A 12541-nucleotide genomic window follows, 5' to 3' on the forward strand; every position below is an offset into this window, starting at 1 on the left:
CTGAGTGTAAAAAATACACCAGCAGGGGCAAACATTTATAATACATGTTAGGGGTCGTGTCTCCTACCTAGGAGCAGGATGTCCAATCAAACTCAAACGCCTGGAATAACCACAAGAGAGGTATCTCCCACGGTGGCCAAGGGGGATGAATGTGGAAAGGAACCTATTGATATGTATATATAGATGTCAATGATAATAAAGTAACTTAATGCTCAGAAGGTGGGGGTGATGGTGACCAAGTGAGGGATGTGTGCAGATATGAGCATAAAAGTGACTAGTGACCCCAAACTCGTGTAAACCAATGAAAAGAAAGAAGGGGGGAAGAAAAGAAAGAAGGGGGGAAAGGGAGGAAAGAAGGCAGAAACGGGGGAGGGGAATGGGCAAGAAAGGAGGGGGGAAGAAAGGAATTGAAGGAAAACAAGAGGGGGAAAAAAGGGGAAAAAATGAATGGAAGAATACAGAAAGAGAAGAAAGAGTAAGAAAAGAGGGGTGAAAAAAGAAAACAGAGGAACAGACAAAGGAAGGAATGGGGAGGTAAAAATTGGAAGGAGCAGGAACCGGGGGTTAAAAATTTGTGTGTGAGGTGGAAAACAAAACTTAGTGAAAGGATACAGTGTGACTAAATCATGCAATAAGTGACCAAGGTGAGATAATTTACCTGCGTGGAACAGGAAGTAGATATAAGAAAGGTGGGGGTCCCAGGACCAGCGGTCCCAGTGAGTAGTGCTATTTATGGCCTCTAGAAGGAGCAGAAGGCTCCGAGCGCGTAGCCTAGATTCTCAGTGGTTTGCCTCATACTGTCTTTCCCCTAGTGCTCTCTCTGGTTCCGCTTCCTGTGATGTCATCGTCTGCGTTCCACGCTGGTTCTGGCTGGCTTCCTGATTACAACAGGATGAATTTCTACACTCTCCTGCCTACCCGTGAGCCTGGATGCCCCTGAGACCGGACCGGACCGCGATTACAGCACACAGATGAGCCCGTTTTTTATACATGTTTGTAAGTGCATTTCCTTTTTAACTCAATAAATTGTGATTAACATATTGCACTTAGGTGGCGCTTCCCGTTTTGTTCCCCTTTGTTCCCCTTACAGAGCCGGCTTTCTATGAGGACAGCTGCTGCCTACCATCCTCCTATCCCTCTCCTCCCCTCCTTTAACCACTTCCATACCAGGTACTTACGCAGCTTCCCGCCCAAGCCAATTTTCAGCTTTCAGCACTGTCGCACTTTGAATGGCAATTGCGCGGTCATGCTACACTGTACCCAAACAAAATTGGCGTCCTTTTTTCCCCACAAATAGAGCTTTCTTTTGGTGGTATTTGATCACCTCTGCGATTTTTTTTTTTTGCGCAACAACTAAAAAAAGGCTGAACATTTGGGAAAAAAATTACGTTTTTATTTTTTTCTGTTAATTTTTTTGTAAATACGTTTTCTCTTTCAATTACGGGCACTGATATGGCGGCACTAATGGGCACCGATGAGATGGCACTGATGGACATCGATGAGGTAGTACTGACGGGCACAGATGAGGTGGCACTGATTGGCGGCGCTGGTATGCGACACTGATGGGCACACATAGGCGTCACTGATGGGCACACATAGGCGGCACTGATGGGCACACATAGGCGGCACTGATGGGCACACATAGGCGGCACTGATGGGCACACATAGGCGGCACTGATGGGCACTCATAGGCGGCACAGATGGGCACTCATGGGCGGCACTGATGGATACTTATGGGTGGCACAGATGGGCACTGCTAGGTGGGCACTGGGCATGGATGGGCACTGTGGGGTGGCACTGATGGACACTGGGGTGGCGCTGATGGACACTGGGGTGGCGCTGATGGACACTGGGGTGGCGCTGATGGACACTGGAGTGGCAGCACTGATTGTTGCCAGTCAGTGCCCCTTTGTGGGCACTGACTGGCATCTTTTTTCTTTATGTTTTTTTTTTTTATTTATTTTTTTACTTTTTTTTTTTTTTTCTGGCTTTTTTTTTTTTTTTGCCCACCCTGGTGCTCCAGGGTGGGCATCCCTGGTGGTCCAGTGTGGCGATCCGAGGGGGGGCTGCGCTGATAAACAATCAGCGTGAACCCCCCCTGTCAGGAGAGCCGCCGATCGGCTATCCTCTACTCGCGTCTGTCAGACGCGAGTGAGGAAGAGCCATCGGCGGCTCTTCCTGTTTACATCGTGATCAGCCGTGGTTGGACACGGCTGATCACGTGGTAAAGAGTCTCCGCCGGAGGCTCTTTACCGAGATCGGAGATGCAGGGTGTCAGACTGACACCCCGCATCACCGATCGCCGCGATGCGCGCCCCCACGGGCGCGCGCGGCATGAAATCCTGCAGGACGTTCTAGAACGTCCTGTCAGGATTTCATAACCACTTCCCGGACGTAAATCGGCCATAGGCCGGGCGGGAAGTGGTTAAAGGATTGGTTATTACCACATATTAGGATATGGACTAAAGAACTGTGACTGTTTTTTAGATCTATCCTCTGTCCATATTCATTTACATTTTTTATGCACTTTTTTAGTCTTTTGCGCTGACAGTTTACCTTATTGTTTTTAAGTGCCACATAATGGGCTAGTATGTGATGCATACTAGCCCATTATGCCTTTACTTTGCAGAGAAATGCAGGGGAAAAAAGAGGAAGTAAAACCCGGGTTTGCTTCCTCTTTAAGGATTTAGGGAAGATCTGTAAAGAAGAGTGAACCAAAATCCCTCCTGAGATGTGTGCAAACCTGGTCACTAACTACAAGAAATGTCTTACCACTGTGCTTGCCAACAAGGGTTTCTGCACCAAGTACTAAGTCAAGTTTTATGAAAAGAATTTGATTTTTTAATGTATATCCTCACAGGGTGATACTGTGGATACACCAGTAGCAGTGTGCCAACATCCCGATAATGTGTATATTTTTCGCGAAGAACTAAAGGAAATTGACTTTTAAAAGCACATAGGTATGTATTGTAAAACACTAAGGCCCGGATTCACGTAGCACTTACGCCAACGTATCTCGAGATACGCTGCGTAAGTCTATCTATGCGCCGTCGTATCTATGTACCTGACTCTGAAAGCAAGATACGCCTGAAACTAGGCTTCATCCGACCGACGTAAGTTTCCTACGCCGTCGTATCGTGGGCGCATATTTACGCTGGCCGCAAGGGGCGCTCCCATTGATTTACGATTTGAATATGCAAATGAGTGAGATACGCCGATTCACGAACGTACTTGCGCCCGGCGCATTAATATACGCGGTTTACGTAAGTCGTACGTCCGGCATAAAGTTAAGCCTCATAAAGTAGGTGTAAGTCAGCAGCATCAACGCAAATGGCTGCACCAGGGAACACAGCCGTCGTTTTTTACGTCGTTTACGTAGTACGTGAATAGGGCTGGGCGTAGGTTACGTTCACGTCGTAGGCAGTGATTCGACGTATCTTAGGCGTTCGTTCCGACGTGATTCTGAGCATGCGCACTGGGATACGTCCATGAGCCGGCGCATGCGCCGTTCATTATTCGTATCTTGATGGCGCTCGGCCCTTCATTTACATGGGGTCACGCCTCATTAGCATGGCTCACGCCCACTGCCACTTGCGACAAGTTACGCCGAGGGAACCCAGCGTAGATTTGGGAGCAAGTGCTTTGCGAATACTGTGCTCGCCGCTCTGCGCTACGTCGGCGTAGCATATATTCGATACGCTACGCCGGCATAACTATGCGCCGCTGTATGTGAATCCGGGCCCATAGGTTTTTATTGTTGACATATTAAAAAAAACAGTAATAGATAAAAATGATAGACCCTTCATTTCTTTGTAAGTGTGCAAACTTATGAAATCTGCAGGGGATCAAATAATTATTTTCCCCACTGTAAAATTATTGTAGAATTAACAAATGCTGTACATAACATCAGAACACAAGAACCAAATAAACTAAAATAACTACAAAGTAAAGTTTCTGCTGCAGGAAAATTGAATCAGTGGCAAAATATGTTGACTGAGATACCTCCACTGATCCCAGATGAAAACTATAGACCCTCTGGCCCAAATTCACAGAGAGCGGGCGCACATTACGCGGCCGTAACGCAAATAATATACGCTACGCCAACGCAGCGCAGAGAGGCAAGCATGGAATTCACAAAGCCAGTGCTCCCAAAACTGCGCTGGGTTTCTAAGGCGTAAGCCGGCGTAGGTGAAAGTGGGCGTGAGCCATGCAAATGAGGCGTGACCCCATGCAAATGATGGGCCGAGCGCCAGACAGATACGTGTAACGAACGGCGCATGCGCCGTGACGTGGACGCATCCCCGTGCGCATGCTCACAACCACCATAAGCTACGCGTATGCCCTGAACGTAATCTACGCCCAGTCACACACGTCCAACGTAAATTACGCCGGCTTGGGTTCCCTGGTGCAGACCTTTGCATGTCTGCTGCTGGGTTACACCTCCTTTATGGAGCATAACTTTACGCCGGACGTACAACTTACGCGCACCTCGTCTAGCCTGGGTCGGGCGCACGTACGTTCGTGAATCGCCGTATTTCCCTCATTTGCATATTTGAATAGCTAAACAACGGGAGCGCCACAATGCGTCCAGCCTAAATGTGCGCCCACTCTACGCCGGCGTAAGCAAGATACGTCGGCGGGGTGTAGCCTGTTTTTAGGCGTATCTTAGTTTGTGGGTCTGGCGCACAGATACGACGGCGCACATTTGCATTTACGTCGGCGTATCTTGAGATACGTCGGCGTAAGTGCTTTGTGAATCCAGGCCTCTGTGTATATAAAATACATCCTGGCCCGGATTCAGAAAGAATTGCGCTCTATTTGCGGAGGCGTAGCAGTAGCTCCGTAAATTGCGAAGGCGCGCCGGCAAAATTGCCCGGCATAAGCGCGCGCAATGTAAATGATCCCGCATGCTCCGTTGGGAAACTTTCCCGACGTGCATTGCGGCAAATGACGTTGCAAGGACGTCATTTGCTTCAAAGTGAACGTGAATGGCGTCCAGCGCCATTCACGATTCACTTACGCAAACAATGTAAAATTCGAACGTCGCGACGCGGGAACGCCGGGTATAGTTAAGCATTGGCTGCCCCTGCTATTAGAAGGGGCAGCCTTACGCTAAACACGCCGTACGGAAACAACGGAACTTGCGTACGCAGGGGGCGCGCAACATTGTGAATCGGCGCAAGTATGCAATTTGCATACTATGCGCTGACCACAATGGGAACGCCCCCTAGCGGTCATCGCAAGAATGCAGCCTAAAATCTGCGTGGCATAAGAGCCTTATGCCACGCAGATTTTAGGCTGCAGTCGGCATAACAAGTTCTCTGAATCAGGAGAACTCGTTACGCCGGCGCAAGTCAGCAATTGCGCTGCGTTACTATGGTTACGCAGGCGCAATTGCTTACTGAATCTGGGCCCCTGAGTTCCTTTAGCATTAAATTTAGAAGAACATTCTGCACAAAAAAAGTTACTTTAATAATATTGTATCTCTATTGCTATGCAGGGCTAGATATTTTTTTAATAGTCTCTTTAAGTGTTACCGGTAACTCTTTCATCTAAACTTTTCTCTCTAATGTTGTACTGTTCCAAAGGTGATTAGGCCTAATATTATTAGCCACTGGTTCCATTGTCGAGTCTCAGTACGGTAATAACTGTATGCAAATCGCTCCCACTGTTTGAAAGCTCACATTTCTTTTTGCCAACTGTTAATGGGCAGGTATACCGTTTGAGATGCTTCAGCTAAAAGTTTTATTCATTTCTAACTATAATCATAATATATACATGGCAGCTAACATTTCTTATGTATTCCTAAATAGCATCCCATAATAACTTTCTTCTCAGGATTGCATTTTGCTGTGCAAAGTAAAAGAGCATATTCTACCTGTCATCGATCGTCTATAGTAGAAATGTCATCAAGAAATGGTTACAAATAAAAAGGACCCTCAGAGATCATTGCCTATTACTGCACATCATTGTCTATTGATCCTCATCATATTAAAGTGCCCTGAGAGATTGTTGTCCATTATTTCTCATTACTTTTCATCCAGGCACTAACTTCTAACAAAAGACAGCTTTTGCCTTTTTTTCTCTCTTTTTTTTAATCCAAGCAAAGAACAATTATAACCGCTGTCAATACTTAATGAGATTCTGGCATTTGTGTTCAGCTTGTGTATGTCAATAAAACTATTAGCCACTAGTGTGTACATATAATAAACCCCTTTATCAGATTACCAAGGAGGGGACTGCAGATTTCCCAAGCCATCTCTTCCTCCTAAGTATCAAGAGTGCCAAACAGTCTGGTACCTATCAGCAGTGCTTTGGGGAAAGTGGCCATTCCACTCAAAGCCTGAACTGCATTTTATATGGTATTAGCATAACAATGGGCCATGTGTTCACTTTCTTTGCTAATGGGGATGCCAGTCGACATGCCATGTTCAAAAAGGCTGGCATCTTCAGGGGTTGGGGCATACTCTATTTGTGAAGCTGCGTACTTTATATTTGACCAGCAGTACTATTGCAACATGATAGGAACACCACATACAATACTGACAGCCCATTCACACAGGGGCAACATGACTTTCAGCGTGACTTAGGGGGGGCTCCCAAGTCCCGGTCCCCCACCCTATGTGAATGAGTATGGGGTACATCGCACCCCTACCCATTCACCTGGGGGGGGGGGGGGTTTCAAGAAAAAAAAACACACTAGACAGGTTTTTAAAGTAATTTATTAGGCAGCTCAGTGGGGTCTTCTTCCGACTTCGGGGGTCTTCCGACTTCTCCTCTCTCCTGTTCTTTCTCCCTTCTGCCGGGCACCTCTGCTATCCTCTTCCAGCTCTTTTACTAGCGGGGGCCCGGTCTTCTCCCTTCTGCCGACTTCGGGGGTCTTCTTCCGACTTCTCCGCTCTATTCCCCCGTTCTCCCATTCTTTCTACCTTCTGCCGGGCACCTCCGCTATCTTCTTACAGCTCTTTTACTAGCGGAGGCCCGGTCTTCTGCGTCACCTTTTTCCCTCTTTTCTTCTTCGATGTTAACTCGACGCTCCCTCCCGCTGTAATGCCGGGTGTGAGGTGTGCAACGATTTATATAGGCCTCTTATGACGTCACAGTCCCATCATGCTCGGGTGGTGACCACATAAGGGGGCGGGGTAATTATGTCGTCACCACCCGGAGCATGATGGGACTGTGACATCATAAGAGGCCTATATAAAGCGCACTGCACACCTGGTATTACAGCGGGAGGGAGCAACGAGTTAACATCGAAGAAGAGAAGAAAAAAAGAAAGCAACGCAGAAGACCGGGCCCCCGCTAGTAAAAGAGCTGGAAGAAGATAGCAGAGGTGCCCGGCAGAAGGGAGAAAGAACCAGAGAACGGGAGAAGAGAAGAGGGAAGAAGGCGATGCAGAAGACCGGGCCCCCGCTAGTAAAAGAGCTGGAAGAAGATAGCAGAGGTGCCCGGCAGAAGGGAGAAAGAACCAGAGAACGGGAGAAGAGAAGAGGGAAGAAGGCGATGCAGAAGACCGGGCCCCCGCTAGTAAAAGAGCTGGAAGAAGATAGCGGAGGTGCCCAGCCGAAGGGAGAAAGAACCGAAGAGCGGGAGAAGAGAGCGGAGAAGTCGGAAGACCCCCAAAGTCGTAAGAAGACCCCCAAAGTCGGAAGAAGGGAGAATACCGGGCCCCCGCTAGTATTAGAGCTGGAAGAAGATAGCGGAGGTGCCCGGCAGAAGGGATAAAGAACCGCAGAGCGGAGAAGTCGGAAGACCCCTGAAGTTGGAAGAAGACCCCGGAGCTGCCTAATAAATTACCGTACTTTAAAAACCTATCTAGTGTGTTTTTTTCTTGACACTTTTCCCCCACAGGTGAATGGGTAGGGGTACGATGTACCCCATACTCATTCACATAGGATGGTGAGCCAGGATCTGGGGGCCCTCTTTTTACAGGGGGCTCCCAGATTCTGATAAGCCTCCCATCCGCAGACCCCCACAACCAACGGCCAGGGTTGTCGGGAAGAGGCCCTTGTCCCCATCAATTTGTGGGAAAAAAAGGACATCAATTTTGTTTGGGTACAGCATCGCACAACTGCGCAATTGTCAGTTAAAGCGATGCAGTGTCAAATCCCAAAAAATGGCCAATTTTTCTGGGGCTTCCGCTCACTGGATATTTTCTCTTTTTCGGATCATTCTCTGTAAACTATAGAGATAGTTGTGCGTGAAAACTCCAGTAGAGCAGCAGTTTTTGAATTACTCAGACCAGCTTGTCTGACACCAACAACCATGCCACATTCAAAGTCACTTAAATCCCCTTTCTTCCCCATTCTGATGCTCGCTTTGAACTTCAGAAAGATGTCTTCACCACGTCTAGATGCTTAAAGGCATTGAGTTGCTGCCATGTGATTGGCTGATTAGTAATTTGTGTTACCAAGCAATTGAACAGGTGTACCTAATAAAGTGTCCGTTTAGTGCATATGCCCTAAGAAACAGGAAGTCCCACACATGCAAGGGGAGCCATGTCACAGAATTCATTAACACACTGCATACACCAGATATTTAAAGGAACATAACATAATGTTATCTAAAAACCGTTTAAAGTAGACACTTGCATACACAACTGCTAAAACCTGCCAGTCAGCATAAGATGAAAGGAATCAATACGATTCTCGCTACTGGGACATATTATTTGTAATCAGCTGTCTGGAAATGTAAAAAAAAAACAAAGATACTTTGCTTTGCAGGCTTGGATAGAGTAGAGAAGTGTTACAACGGGGGTGCCCAACCTTTTGAAGATCAAGGTTCACTTAAGCGACTTGGCAAACGCGGGCTACAATGATTAAAGTGGGTGGGTGGCAGCCCACTCGGCTCTATAGAGCCCACTCTACTCTCAGCACACCAAACTCGCAGGTAATAGAATTCTATGGCTCAGTGCAGGTAACCCGCAGGTGCACTTCTCTGTACCTGCGGATCAGTTTGAAAGCAGCCCAGTAACCACTGCAGAACAGATATGCCCATATATCTGTATATATCTGAAAGCAGCCCAGTGGCACAGTGGATTTTGTGTTCCAAGGACATACCTTCTAATTTCACAAGTTTTTTCAAAACTCCATACCAGTGTGCACCTTGCATCAGTGGACACCACTGTTCGTATCACCAGTTGGCGTTTAAAGAATCGGACCCTCTGTTCCTGTCCACGGATTCGAGTTGGAGCAAGTACACCTACGGTGAGGTTCCAGTCCAGGCTTACAGCCATCCAACAGGATACCCCGTGGTGAGTCTACCACTGTACCATCATCCAGCCGAGCAGAGCCGAGCCGATCCCTTACATGCCTTTGTGATCTGTTGTCGCTGACAAGCAGATCCACGTCATCTGGTAAGAGTATTCCATCTATTTCTGATTTTACCGTGCAGAAAGTTTTCCCAAAGATGAGGATGTGGTCATACACCCCCTATTGATGGACTTTTTTCTTTGTATTTTCTTTTTGTGTTGGTTGTTTCAAATGGACACTCATTCACAGGTTATTGTGTTATCATCACATTGATGCATAATTTGTTCTTTATAAGAATTTTTAGCGCTGCATATTTTTCCACCATATATACACACACTTTGATTTTAGTATTAAAAACTTACCTTTAATAACAGTATTTTATTCTATTTTATTCCATCCCAGAGCAGGAGGTCGTGGGCCACTTCAGAGGGCTCCGCGGGCCACTGGTTGGGCACCCCTGTGTTACAACCTTGTGGTCTGAGTACCTGATTGAGAGATTACTTGTCCCAATAATGCTTGTTAAAGAACAGGAAGTGAGGGAATCTCTCACCAATGTACAAAGATATGTGCCTGACAGAGGTTCTAAAAATTGTATATTACTGTCTCTGTTAAGACGGAGAATTCCCCTCATCACCTGTCCCACAACACAACAATGGGATATAAAGTTAAAGCAAAGCTAAACCTTCTTTGTTTTTTGCTAATAATAAACATGTCATACTTACTTGCTCTGTGAAATGGTTTTACACAAAGCAGCCCTGATCCTGCTGTTCTGGGGTTCCCTGCCAGCACTTCAGGCTCCTCCTCTCAGCGCATTCCCTTATAGTAAGCTGCTTCTTATGGGGGCTCGACCCTGCCCCTCACTCGTTGGTCAAAAGATTTGATTGACAGCAGCAGAAGCCAATGATCCCTGCTGCTGCCTCTCTCTCCTGTGAGGAGTGAGAGAGAGCAGAGAGATGCTGCTCTTGGGCACGGCACTGGTTAGAGATCAAGCTCAGGTAAGTATTTAAGGGGGCTGGGGGGAGATCCTGATCATAGAAGGTTTTTATCTTAAAGTGTTACTAAACCTTACAACAGTAAAATCAGTTGGTACATGCAGTAAAGTATGCTTGTTAAACTCACTGTGGAACCTAAGGGGATTAATCCTCTGCATTATGACTGTTTTATCCTGTCTTCTCTGATTTTCCCCTTCTTCCACAGTCCCCAAACCATCTCCTGATAGAACAGAGATTAGGGGACAAGCTGCACATGCTCAGTTTGGTGTGTATTGCTAGAGAGTTTTTTTTTTCTTGGGCGAGTGCATGTGATAATCACAGGGCCAATTAGTACTGTCCAGACAGGGGGTCAGGGGTCATGCAGCCTCATAGGACAATCAGCGGAGAATGAAAACTCCTCCTACAAGTTTTAACCAGACACTGATAGAAGTTACAAGACTGTTCTAACTGCTGATAAGAAAAGGTATTTAGCAGTTTATGTTTACTAAAACAATTGCATTTGTCTTGTTCTGTGTGCTGTGGGAGACCAGATATACAGTAGTAAATGCAGGGTCCAGGGTTTAGTAACACTTTAATACAGAGAATGCATTAAGGTAAAAAACACTAAACTTTTAGTACCAATTTTAATCTCCCCACCAAGGAGACATACAGCCATATTAAAGTGATTGTAAAGTCTTCTTTTATTTTTTTCTATAAAAATAACAAATTTACTTATCTGCCCTGTACAGTGGTTTTGCACAGAGCAGCCTGGATTCTTCTGTTCTCGGGTCACCTGCCGGCGCTCCTGGCACCCCTTCCTGTCAAGTGCCCCCACAGCAAGCAGCTTGCTATGGGGGTACCCGAGCCGAGTCACCGCTCCCTGTGTCCATTCAGACACCGAGCTGACCCACTCTCTCTCCTGATTGGCTGACTGACTGCAAAAGGAGCCAATGACGCCGCTGTTGTGTCTCAGCCAATCAGGAGAGGAGTCTCAGGCAGCCGAGTCTCTCTCGGACATCGCTGGACAGTGTAGGGGCTCAAGTAAGTATTAAGGGGGCCGACTGGGGCTTTCGCACACAGAAGGCTTTTTATCTTAATGCATAGAATGCACCTTCTGCATTTACAACTCCTTTAACTTGACAGATGTTATAATCTTTCCCTAATCTATTAAAAAAGTGAAGCCTTGCTTCTACTATGCCTCATTCAGTTAGTCAGCAAGCACTTAATTAAGTTGATAGCCAAAATATTACAGTCTGACACTTAACTATGTGAAAATCAATGCAGTTGGAAAGAATTCCTTTGCAACAATATGCCAGTTTGTAGTTCCTACGCCTTTGATAGTTCTATTTATAATTTTGCCAGTGTAGAATAACTGCCTTCTATGTCAGCTTGTAAAAAAGCACTGCGTTACATGCTGCTATAGCAAAAAAAGTGTTGTGATATACTGCTGTCTGCTATCTGACCAAGCACTCCCTCCCTGTAGTATCTGGTATTTGTGCTGTGATGAGAATGGGATCCTGCTGTCATTAAGAAAAAAAGTAGGAGGATTGGAGAACTGTGCACAGGAGGGAATATAGTGAAATAGCATCTTCCAGCAAAATTGCTTTCTTAAAATGTACATCTGCATCTATATACAGAAAAACAACTGTGTTTGTGAGTGTGTGTTGTCTGTGCCTGGTTATGGTTCGGGTGCGCTGTGTAGTGTTTCTCGAATGGCATCAACTTATTTTTGTAATGTGGAAGTTTGGAAATATAGTTACGGGGAATTTCCACTTGCATGAAAGCTTTCAAATAAATATAAAAAGTTATAATGTGAACCTATGCTTTGCCCACGTAAAACAAAGCAACAGGATCACTTTAAAGCCAGCAGAATCTAATATAGGGGATCTTACCCAGAAGTATCCATACTCTTAAGGGGTATGGGCAACGCTGTATCCTGGCCTAGGCCAACAAGGCCCAGGTCTAGGGCAGCACTTTGCAGGGGGCAGCACGGAAAGTGTCCCCGCCAGCCTGTGCTACACTGTTAGGCCTCGTACAGACGGGCAAACATGTACTATGAAAACGATCCGCCGGACCGTTTTCAGCGTACATGCCTGCCCGGAGATTTCTGTATGATGGCTGTACACACCATCATACAGAAATCCGCACGTACACGATACGCAGCGACGAGGCCGCGACGTCGCCGCGACGATGACGCGGTGACATGCGCGGCCCTGGCAGTTCAATGCTTCCACGCATGCGTCGAAGTCATTCGACGCATGCGAGGGATGGCGGCCGCTCGGACATGTACGGTAAGTCTGTACAGACGACCGAACATGT

This window comes from Rana temporaria, chromosome 5, assembly GCF_905171775.1.
Source record: "Rana temporaria chromosome 5, aRanTem1.1, whole genome shotgun sequence".
NCBI classification, from domain to species: Eukaryota; Metazoa; Chordata; class Amphibia; order Anura; family Ranidae; genus Rana; species Rana temporaria.